Source organism: Populus alba, chromosome 1 (assembly GCF_005239225.2).
Source record: "Populus alba chromosome 1, ASM523922v2, whole genome shotgun sequence".
Classification (NCBI taxonomy): Eukaryota; Viridiplantae; Streptophyta; class Magnoliopsida; order Malpighiales; family Salicaceae; genus Populus; species Populus alba.
In genome coordinates, this window is record NC_133284.1 from 21,436,240 (window position 1) to 21,448,354 (window position 12,115).

Genomic DNA, 12,115 nt, shown 5'->3' on the forward strand with positions numbered 1-12,115 from the left:
TGCCGAGTTATTTATTACTTCAACACTCCTATACTTGAGAAAAAACATCAATCTTTTGGTCATGTCAAGTTTTTGGCATTGTTGCCGGGGAGTTAAATTTTTGCATAAATTATAAATTTTGTTATATTTTTCGCTTTTCACTTTTCTTTTATCTAAGTTTTGTTTCTTATGTTTTGTCTCCTTTTCTTTTCTTCCTTTTATTCTCTTTCTACACGTGCATGAGTGTTTCATCATGTATATTTAAGGGAATCCATACTTGCATTTAAGGAAATTTGAAGAAGTCTGTAGCACCTATAATGACTTAGCATGAATACCATCAGATTAAAGCTTTTTTCTTTTTCATTAAAAGATAAAGCTAAAACATAGCTATAAAATCTTAGGTTAGGATCCATTCGTGCTTGGGATGAAATGCAACAACAATTTTTAAAGAAGTTTTTTCCATCTCACAGAACAAACTCTTTCAAAAGACAAATCACCACTTTCACTCAAGAACCAGGAGAAATATTTTACCAATGTTGGGATAGGTATCGAGAATTGCTTAATACTTGCCCTCATCATGGTTTTGAAACATGGAGATTGGTTTCACATTTTTATAAAGGGTTAACACCTAAAGATAGACAAATGGTGGAATTGATGTGCAATGGAACTTTTGAAAATAAAGACCCTAATAAAGCAATGGAATGCCTAGACTTGCTTACTGAAAATGTGCAAAATAAGGACACTGCAGGCACTTATGAGGAACTAAGTAAAACCCAACCTCATACATCTAGTGGAGGTATGTACAACCTTAAGGAAGATCATGACCTCCAAGCCAAATTTGCATCTTTAGCTAGAAAACTCGAAGCACTAGAATTGAAAAAAAGTGGCTAATTAAAATCTGTTCAAGAAATTGTATGTCAAACTATGAAACGAACGAACATGCAACCAATGACTGTCTAACTTTGCCTTCTTTCAAGGAATGCCTCCATGAACAAGCCCATGCTTTAAACAGTTTCTAAAGGCCCAATCATAATCCATACTTGCAAACATACAACCCTGGTTTGAGAAACCACCCAAATTTAAGTTGGAAGAGTGATAATAATAATGCACAAACTTCATAGCCACCGTTTCAAGCACACCATAATTTTCAATATTCTCATGGATATGCACCTCCTTATGCTCCACCTCCTAGAAGAAATCTTGAGGAAACATTGCATGCATTTATTGAAAAGCAAGAGGCAAATCAACACTTAACTTGCTCAAGGCATGACAACTTTTAAAGATACTTTTGCTAGGTTAATATCTGCTCTCAGTTTTCAAGAGAAAGATAAGTTTCCATCTCAACCACAACAAAATCCAAAAGGGCAATACCATGCAAATGCAAGTAGTCCCAAAAGCCAACACATGGATCAAGTCAAATCAGTTATCCACCTATAGCTCTTTTGGCACCTGCATCTGATTTATAACTTTTTCCACTTTCCTCAGCCAACGCCCAATAACCTTTGCATCCTCTTCGCCATGGTAAGTCATACAACCTATCTCTCTCATACCCTTCACCCATTGCACTATGGTGACTGCTCCCCCTAATCTAGGATTCTTATTGGAGGCTCCTAATACCATTCATGCTACTACAACTTTCACTATATGTTCTGTAAAAGAAGGATCCGAAAATGGGTTTGATCCAGCTACCGGTGCCACTGGTAGGGGTATATTATCTCCCCTTGTCTATCTAATACCTCGAGCATGGATATTGTTGTGATGTCGCAGTCGCACAAATTAATTACCTTAGCTTAAAACACAACACACAAGATAGTATAGAGCAAGCAAAGGGTCGATCCCACGAGGAAGTTTCAAGTCAGATTTTTATGTTGTACATTATGTAATTGGGGGGATTTTGGTTTGCAATTATCTAGACTATGGTAGCAATTAAACTAGCAAACAAAATCAATTAAAATCGAAACTTATCAAGAAAACAAACCTTGGTTGCAAGCACACATCCACCAACGGAAATTAGAACCAATCCTTGAAACGAAAATTGCAGTTTATGTTCTGAAATTTTATCTTTTCTTAACGTTGATTAATTAATGGATCCGCCGTATAATTAATCCTAACCAACAAACAATCGAAGTGTTCGCACTAATGATTCAATTTAATGGCAGCTTTAAGAACTAGATAATTTCATCAAGATGAACATACAAGTTGTTCGCAGCTTGTGTCACTTTGTTTAAATGTTCTCCCTAAGTTCAATAATGTAGTTTCGTCACAATTATCAAGCTTAGTTGCTTCACAAGTTCGTATATCACAACTCCGGTTTTGATATTAAACTTAGCAATAGATTGTTCACAACAATAACTTAGAGTCCGCTCTAGCAATCATCAACAACAATCATAAGAAATATGCATAGGAAAACAATCATAATCATTCATAACATAAACTGAAAATAAAAGGAAGAATAAATCTCACGGTTCTTGAAATCCGAAGATTTGTTGTGTCCTTGCAACCAAGAAAAGAGCTTAGCCTTGCATAACTATTGAACAACTACTCCTAAAGAATGAAGAGAACATGATTTTGTGTTTGTAGAGGAGATAATTTGTGTTTGTTCTCTACTGGCTGCTGCCTCCTTCTGCTCTCCCTCTTTTCTGCTGGCTGCTGCCTCCTTCTCTCTTTCTTTTTATATGCTAAGAAACCCTAGTCTCTATTTTACAAAATAGTCCTCCCTTAAGTTGGTAGTTTACATTTAAGTACTTCAATAACTATTTTTCCTAAAAAGAAGAAATAGCCTTGCATGAAATCTTCAAGATCTGACTTAGAGGAGTTAAATTGTTGATATAAAAACTTGGATGTCGGTTTAGATGCTTCAAAACATAATTTGGACTTGTTTCTTCACAAAACCTGTTTGCTGGCAGAATTTAGTTGTCGTCTTTTCAAATTCATATCTCTCTCATATGACATCGTTTTTGGCTGAAATTTGGAGCGTTTATAGATCTTGGAGTAAGGAATCCAAAACAATTGAGTTTGCATAAATTGGACTTCTGAAGCTCCAGATATTGAATTTTGAATGGGCAAAGGTCAACATTAGCAGACTGCGAGATTTGACTTTGAAGGATGTGATTGCCATGATCTTTCTCTTTTTATTTTTCTTGCATTACATTTTCAGAAAGGTATGGATGTTATCTTTTTAATGCCATTGGAATCACTTCATTTTGATCTCTAGAACTCACGCTCTACACAAAATATTAACTGAACATCAAATCTGTCAATTACCTCCAATTTACTCCTTTTTGCATCTTTCATCCAAAAGTGCCTTCAAAATATAAAACAAAGAATATCAAGGCATTTTACATATAAAACATGGACAAAATATTAGGTAGATGTAAGTGAAACTATCAAATAATATGGTTACATCAAATACCCCCACACTTAACTCTTGCTCGTCCTTGACAAAGGATAAATAAAATTAAATTGAAAATAACTATGATCAATCTCTTAATCTCCCATCAAAGTCCAAGAATATATGCATTATAAACAAGAATACAATCAACAAAGATAAAGAGTATAATTTTTCATGAATTCATTTACATGAAAACTTCGAAAGTCAATTAATTGTCAGGATTTAAATGAAATCTATGTCATGCTAAAGTGATAGGTCTTCTCATTGATATACACTCCAACACTCATGTGTTTAGGGTTTATGTGTTTAAATCTCTCAAATTCAACCAAAGAGTATGTTCTATCATAAGCTTGCTTTTCAATCTCATCTCCATTAACAACTTATTACAAGTACTACATGAATCAAAAGGTCTTATTTTCTGGTTATAATGGGGCTGAGGTTAAGGTGAGGTAAAAGAAAGTAAAAGGAAAGGTTCAAACCAAAGAAAGTAGAGCATTTTGAAAAATGATACTTCTAACAAGATATTCCATCAAAGCTCATAAATTTTTATCTTTAATCACCAATGCTTAACTCCTTTTGATTTCAAGCTCTTTCAACATAAAACCTTAAGAACATAAAGGAATACTTTTTTTTTTTAATTTATTTTTTTAATTTATTTTATTTTTTTTTCACCTTTGGCAACTTTGCCCATCTTTTCATCAAGCATCACTTCTTTCTTTTCACATAACTTTCAACCATAATTCCATAAGATATCACAAGTATATGCTCTACTAATCCTTGGCCAGGGGAAAAGAAAAACATATATAAAGTTAAGGCTTATACATGGATAAAGCAATAAAAAGATAAACAAGCTCAAAAGGGGCTCACTAAAGATAATATGCTTTAGGTTGGATTTTTGGCTCGAGGGGTTAAAATTCCTAATGCCTTTATCATCTTCATGTATATTTGTAATGGAATATAATCTCAATAAGATATGAAGCAAGTTCTAGATATACATATCATTGAAAGAATGCACACTTAAAGAATATAATGTTGAAGGCTCAAAAGCTTGCATTGGTATAACACTATAAAGTCAACATGCCATATTTTCAAAGTCAATCCCTAAACCAATTAAACCTTAAAATTTGCATGCAAACTCCGTCATTAGCTTTACATGTGGCATGCTCATTCTTCATAGATTGGTTCAACTAATTCTACAGAAGCGGTGAGTTTTGTCGTCCAACCTTCATAGAAAGGTTTCAAACGATGCCCATTAACCTTGAGTACTTTGTTGGTTTCTAAACTTGTAATTTCAACTGCACCATAAGAAAAAAAATATTAGAAACAACAAAGGGTCCAATCCAACGAGAGCGCAATTTTCCAGGAAAAAGTTTCAAACGCGAATGATAAAGAAGGACTTTGTCTCCAACATGAAACTCCTTTCTTGTAAGCATTCAGTTATGAAAGTTCTTAGTCTTTTCTTTATAAATCCTTGCATTCTCGTAAGCATCATTTCAAATTTCTTCCAACTCTTGCAGTTGCAGTTTTCTTGCAATCCCAGCAGCATCATAATCAATGTTGCATTGTTTAATGGCCCAAAAAGCTTTGTGTTCAAGCTCCACCGGTAGATGACATGCTTTCCCATAAATCATTCTATAAGGTGACATTCCTATAGGTGATTTATAAGCAGTCCGATAAGCCCAAAGTGCATCACCAAGTCGTAGACTCTAATCTCGCCGGTTGGGTTGCACTGTCTTCTCCAAAATGGACTTGATTTCTCAATTTGAAATTTCAGCTTAGCCATTTGTTTGAGGATGGTATGTTGTGGAAGTCCGATGAGTCACATGATATTTGTGTAACAATGCTTCCATTGAACGATTGCAGAAATGAGTGCCACGATCACTAATGATAGCTTTAGGGATGCCAAAACTGTCAAATATGTGAGTCCTGACAAAATCTAAAACAACCTTAGCATCGTTAGTTCGTGTGGCTTTTGCTTATCCATTTGGACACATAATCAACAGCAAGCAGAATATAAAGATTTCCAAATGAAGAAGGAAATGGACCCATAAAGTCAATACCCCAAACATCAAAAATTTCACTTACAAGAATATTCGTTAAAGGCATTTGATTCTTATGAGTGATATTACCTGTTCTTTAGCATTTTTCACATAATTTGCAAAAGTGATATGCATCTTTAAAAATAGAAGACCAATAGAAACCACTTTCAAGTACCTTGTGGGCTGTTCTTTTTGCTCCAAAATGCCCACCACAAGAATGAGAATGACAAAAAGTGAGAATGGAATGAAATTCATCTTGTGGTACACACCTCCTAACTATTTGATCCGCACAAAATTTCCAAAGGTAAGGATCGTCCCAAAAGTAATATTTAGCATCAGCTCGTAACTTATCCTTTTGGGGTTTAGACAAACCTGGAGGGAATTCGTTGGTGACTAAATAGTTTACCAAATCAACATACCATGGTCTTGTAGAGGAATGCAACATATACAACTGCTCATCGGGGAATGTCTTTCTTATTGTTTTGATCTGTATATCCTCGATCCTCAGTCAGCTCAAGTGATCAGCCACATGGTTTTTGGCAACTTTTTTATATACACAGATAATTGGGAAACTGAAAGAACAGACTTAAGAGTCACGGAATACCGTTATCCTTCATTTGACCGCGGTGAGAGAAACTAGCAAAACAAAAGTCACACCAAAAAGGAACACAAAAAAAAAAGTGAGAAAAACAAAATAATCAACCTTTATCTAAAAGATCATTCAAACCAATGGATTCATTTTCACCACGAAACTCATCAAAGTAAGCTTTCAAACGATGTCCATTTACCTTCAAAACATTGTCATTCTTTGAATTCTCAATATCAAGGGCCCCATAAGGATACACATGTTTCAAAATAAATGGACCGCTTCATCTTGATCTTATTTTTTCAAGAAATAAATGGAGTTGAGAATTATGAAGCCAAACTTTTTGACCAGTATCAACTTTTTGACAATTTTCACAAGTTTTGCAGAATGCATGCGTGTCCTTGAACATGGTGGGCCAATAAAATTCTTTTTGTAAGATTTTTGCAGTCGTCTTTCTTGATGAGAATTGACTCCCACATGCTTTAGAATGACAGTTTAATGACACTACTTACCTCATTGTCAGGAATGCATCTTTGAAATTTTTGATCAGGACAATATTTGAATAAGTTAGGGTCATTCCAATAAAAGTTCTTCAATTCGTTAAAAAACTTTCCTTTGTCTTCAGGACTCTAGTGAGCTGGCAAATCTCCTAAAGGAAGAAAATTGATATTTTTAGCAAACCAAGGCATTGAACTAAGAGAAAGTAAAGATTCGTCAGGAGAGTAATCATCAATTGGTGGGATATCAGATGTCAAATCTGTTGTCACTCTTGACAAAAGATCGGCATTAATATTTTTGGTGCCTTTTTCATCCGTGATTTCTTCTTGAGAATAAATCATTTGCAAATCTTCAGATTCATCCAACTCAATTTTACTTAAAGTAGATTCAAGTTGATCATGAACTAATTCTTCAATATGATCTACTTTTTGTAAATCATTATCATCTCCAGGCTGCTTGCAAATGTTGAAAATATTCATCTCCAATGTCATGTTTCCAAAAGATAACTTCATGAGTCCATTCCTACAATTAATCAATGCATTAGAAGTTGCAAGAAACGGACATCCTAAAATAATAGGAAATGAATTACATGCTTCAACAGGTTGCGTGTCTGTTGCGATGTCGCGGTCGCACAAATTAATTACCCTAGCTTAAAACACACAAGATAGTATAGAGCAAGCAAGGGGTCGATCCCACGAGGAAGTTTGAAGTTAGATTTTTATGTTGTACGTTATGTAATTGGGGGGGATTGATTTGAAATGATTTAAACTATGGCAGAAATTAAACTAGCAAACAAAATCAATTGAAACTGAAATATATCAAGAAAACAAACCTTGGTTGCAAGCACACATCCACCAACGGAAATTAGAACCGATCCTTGAAACGAAACTCCAGTTTATATTATGAATTTTATCTTTTCTTAATATTGGTTAATTAACGGATCCGCCGTATAACTATCCCTAACCAACAAACAATCACAGTGTCCGCACTAATGATTTAATCCAATGGCAGCCTTAAGATCCAGATAAATTCATTAATCTTAACAACCAAGTTGTCAATTTGTGTTGCTATGATCGAATGTTCTCCCTAAGTTTAATAACGTAGTTCCGCTACAATTATCAAGCTTAGTTGCTTCACAAGTTTATATACCACAACTCCGGTTTTGATATCAAACTTAGCAATAGATTGTTCACAATAATAACTTAGAGTCCGCTCTAGCAATTAAGATAAACAATCATAGGAAATATGCATAGGAAAACAAACATACTCATTCATAACATAAACTGAAAATAAAAGGAAGAATAAATCTCACGGTTCTTGAAATCCGAAGGTTTGTTGTGTCCTTGCAACCAAGAAAACGAGCTTAGCCTTGCATATCTATTGAACAACTACTCCTAAAGATGAAAGAATACATAATTTCTGATTTGTAGAGAGGAGAGTTTGTGTTTCCTCCCTTCTTCTTCCTCTCTCTACCTCCTTCTACTCACCCTCTATTTATACACAAATTGTAAGTAAGAAAATATCAAAGCTCAAGTGTGAACATCAATAGATGGTGGTAGTGTGAAGGCTGCTGGCTGCTGGCTGCTGGCTGCTGGGTTGAGGTTGGTGGCTGCCATGAGGTTGGTGGCTGCCATGAGATTGGTGGCTGCCTTCCTTGACCTTCTAGAATATTTACTAGAGGAGCTAAATTTCTGGTCGGTTTGGATGCTTCTAGATGAAATTTGGATTCGTTTCTTCACGCAACCTGCTTGTTGGCAGAATTCAGCTGTCATCTTTGAAAAATCATATATCCCTCATATGACATCGTTTTTGGCTGAAATTTGGAGCGTTTATAGATCTTTGAGTAAGGAATCCAACAAAATTGAGTTTGCATCAATTGGACTTCTGAAGCTCCAGATATTGAATTTTTAATGGGAAAAGGTCAACATTGGCAGACTGCGAGATTTGACTTTGAAGGATGTGATTTCCATGATCTTTCTCTTTTTATTTTTCTTGCATTACATTTCCAAAAAGGTATGGATGTTAGCTTTTTAATGCCACTGGAATCACTTCATTTCGATCTCTGGAACTCACGCTCTGCACAAAATACCGACTGAACGTCAAATCTGCCAATTACCTCCAATTTACTCCTTTTTGCATCTTTCATCCAAAAATGCCTTCAAAACATAAAACAAAGAATATCAAGGCATTTTATATAAATAACATATGCAAAACACTAGTTAAATGCGGGTGAAACTATCAAATAATATGGTTACATCAAATACCCCCACACTTAGCTCTTGCTCGTCCTCGAGAAAGGATAAATAAAATTAAATTGAAAATAACTATGATCAATTTCTTAATCTCCCATCAATGTCTAAGAGTACAAGCATTATAAACAAGAATACAATCATGAAGGATAAATAATATAATTCTCATGAATTTATTTACATGCGAACTTCAAAACTCAATCAATCGTCTGGATTTAAATGAAATCTATGCCATGCCAAAGTGATAGGTCCTCTCATTGATATACACTCCAACACTCATGTGTTTAGGGTTTATGTGTTTAAATCTCTCAAATTCAATCAAAGAGTATGTTCTACCATAAGCTTGCTTTTCAATCTCATCTCCATTAGCAACTTATTACAAGTATTACATGAATCAAAAGGTCTTATTTTCCGGTTGTAATAGGGCTGAGGTTACGGTGAGGTAAAAGAAAGTAAAAGGAAAGGTTCAAACCAAAGAAAGTAGAGCATTTTGAAAAATAATACTTCAAACAATATAATTCCATTAAAGCACATAAATTTTTCATCTTTAATCACAAATGCTTAACTCCTTTTGATTTCAAGCTCTTTCAACATAAAACCTTAAGAATATAAAGGAATACTTTTTTTTTTCTTTTTTTCTTTTTTTCTTTTTTTTTTCTTCGGTAACTTTGCCCATTTTTTCATCAAGCATCACTTCTTTCTTTTCATATAATTTCCAACCATAATTCCATGAAATATTACAGGTATATGCTCTACTAATCCTTGGCCAGGGGAAAAGAAAAACATATATAAAGTTAAGGCTTATACATGGATAAAGCAAAAAAAAGATAACCAAGCTCAAAACGGGTTCACTAAGGATAATATGCTTTAGGTTGGCTTTTGGCTTGAGGGGTTAAAATTCCTAATGCCTTTATCATCTTCATGTATATTTGTAATGGGATATAATCTCAATAAGATATGAAGCAAGTTCTAGAGATACTTATCATTGAAAGAATGCACACTCAAAGAATATAATTTTGAAGGCTCAAAAGCTTGCATTTGTATAACACTATAAAGTCAACATGGCATATTCTCAAAGTCAATCCCTAAACCAATTAAACCTTAAAATTTGCATGCATACTCCTTCATTTGATTTATATCTTCATCTATCTCAATTAATTCTCATACATAATACTCATATTCTCAAAAACCAATGGGAGTTAAAAAGATCAAAATTTGTGTTTTTTTTTTTTTTAAGAACAACAAAGAAAATTAAAATAAGAAAACCAAAATTCTCTCAATACCCCCACACTTAAAACACAACATTGTCCTCAATGTTGAAATAAAAGCAAAGGAACATAAGAGAATGACAAAGATAAAGTAAAATACGAAAAATAAAAGATAAGGAAAAAGAAAGCAAATCTGATTTTTTTTTCTTTTTGTGCTGGGTTGCCTCCCAGTAAGCGCTTTTGTTTTATGTCATTGGCTCGACATATTGCATGCTCATTCTTCATAGATTGGTTCAATTAACTCTACAGAAGCGGTGAGTTCTGTCGTCCAACCTTCATAGAAAGGTTTCAAACGATGCCCATTGACTTTGAGTATGTTGTTCGTTTCTAAACTTGTAATTTCAACTGCACCATAAGGAAAAACATTAGAAACAACAAATGGTCCAATCCAACGAGAGCTTAACTTTCCAGGAAAAAGTTTCAAACGCGAATGATAAAGAAGGACTTTGTCTCCAACATGAAACTCCTTTCTTGTAAGCATTCGGTCATGAAGATTCTTAGTCTTTTCTTTGTAAATCCTTGCATTCTCGTAAGCATCATTTTGAATCTCTTCCACCGTAATTCCAATCTTTTTAGGCACCAAAAGGATAGGCGCCACCCATTCACTATCCGTGATGGGGTAAATGACTCCTGCATCATGAAGGATAATTTGCAAAGCTTGCAAATCCAATGTTGATTCATGCATGTTTTGGGGAACACATATATGCCTTTCCATCTCTTCTATCTTGGTAAAATCATAGTCATTGCTCAAAGCTATGCTTAATCCATACTCATCATCAAAATCACAAACTGGCTGCACACACTTATCAACTTGGTCATAACATGTGATAGAATAAACATTGCTATAAGGATATGTCATTGCATCATGAAAATTAAATTCAATTTTTTCATCTCCTACCTCCATAGACAAGGTATCCTTACCACAATCAATCTTTGTGTTGGCAGTTTTCAAGAATGGTCTCCCAAACAATATAGGAGTGCTGGTTGATGAATCACAAGAATCATGTGCCATATCAAGAATATAAAAGTCGCATGGAATGACCAAACTATCAATCTTGACTAGGACATCTTCAATCACACCAAGTGGGTAAACAAAACTACGATCCGCAAGTTGTATTACAATACTAGTTTTATTCAAAGGCTCTAGACTAAGAGAATCATAAACATGTTTAGGCATAACACTAATGGATGCACCTAAATCGCATAAAGCACTTTTAAAACTAGCATTACCAATAACACATGGGATAGTAAACGCACCTGGGTCTTTTTGTTTCAAAGGCAGATTCTTTTGAACAACAGCTGATACAACTTCACCCATACTTACCGTTTCATGACCTTTCAGTTTGAAAGCTCTCTTGGTAGTACACAACTCCTTCAAGAATTTGGCATACTTGGGAATTTGCTTAATAGCATCAAGCAAAGGAATGTTGAGTTCTACTTTCTTAAAAACCTCTAAAATCTCTTTTTCTTTGTCCTCTTTCTTTGACTTAGAAGAACTCACGGGAAAGGGTGGAATTGTTTTAAAACTGGAATTCATTGAGTGAGGATTTACCTTTGGAGTGTTGGTCTTTGTTTCAGTTTGTGGAGGAGGAGGATGATGTTCCTTCTTTGTACTCAATTCAGTTTCTATCTCTTCTTCTTCCTCCATCTCAATTTGTTTTGACCTTTTCTCTTCAAGTTCTTTCCCACTTCGCAACATGATCGCACTAACATTCTCTTTTGGATTCAATGCTTGGGAGGGCAATTTTCCATTCATTTGTGCTTCCAATTTCCCCACACTTGAAGCTACTTGCCCCATTTGCTTTTCCAAGTTGTGAATACTTGACCTTGTTTCCTGTTGAAAAGACATGACATTTTGTTGCAAGGTAACAGTATTAGAAGCCAAAGTTTTCATCATCTCACGAAGATCATCATTGGATGACGATTGTCTTGCTTGATAATTCTGTTGGGGTTGAAATCCATTGGGATGGAATTGTTGGCCTTGATTGCCTTGTTGAGGTTGGTTCCCATATCGTAGGTTAGGATGATCTCTCCATCCAGGATTGTACGTGTGGGAAAAAGGATCATACTTACGCTGAGGTTGTCCGTTGAATGCTCCATCAATT

The 12,115-nt window shown here is 34.8% G+C and overlaps 1 long non-coding RNA gene across 1 annotated transcript; it reads right to left on the reverse strand.

The window, feature by feature from the left end:
- Positions 1–7,961: 7,961 nt before the first annotated feature.
- Positions 7,962–11,011, reverse strand: LOC140956018 (uncharacterized). Its single transcript, XR_012170952.1, has 2 exons — positions 10,468–11,011; positions 7,962–10,355 (listed from the first exon to the last, which is right to left on the reverse strand). It is a non-coding gene; the product is annotated as an uncharacterized lncRNA (long non-coding RNA).
- Between the last annotated feature and the right edge of the window lie 1,104 nt (positions 11,012–12,115).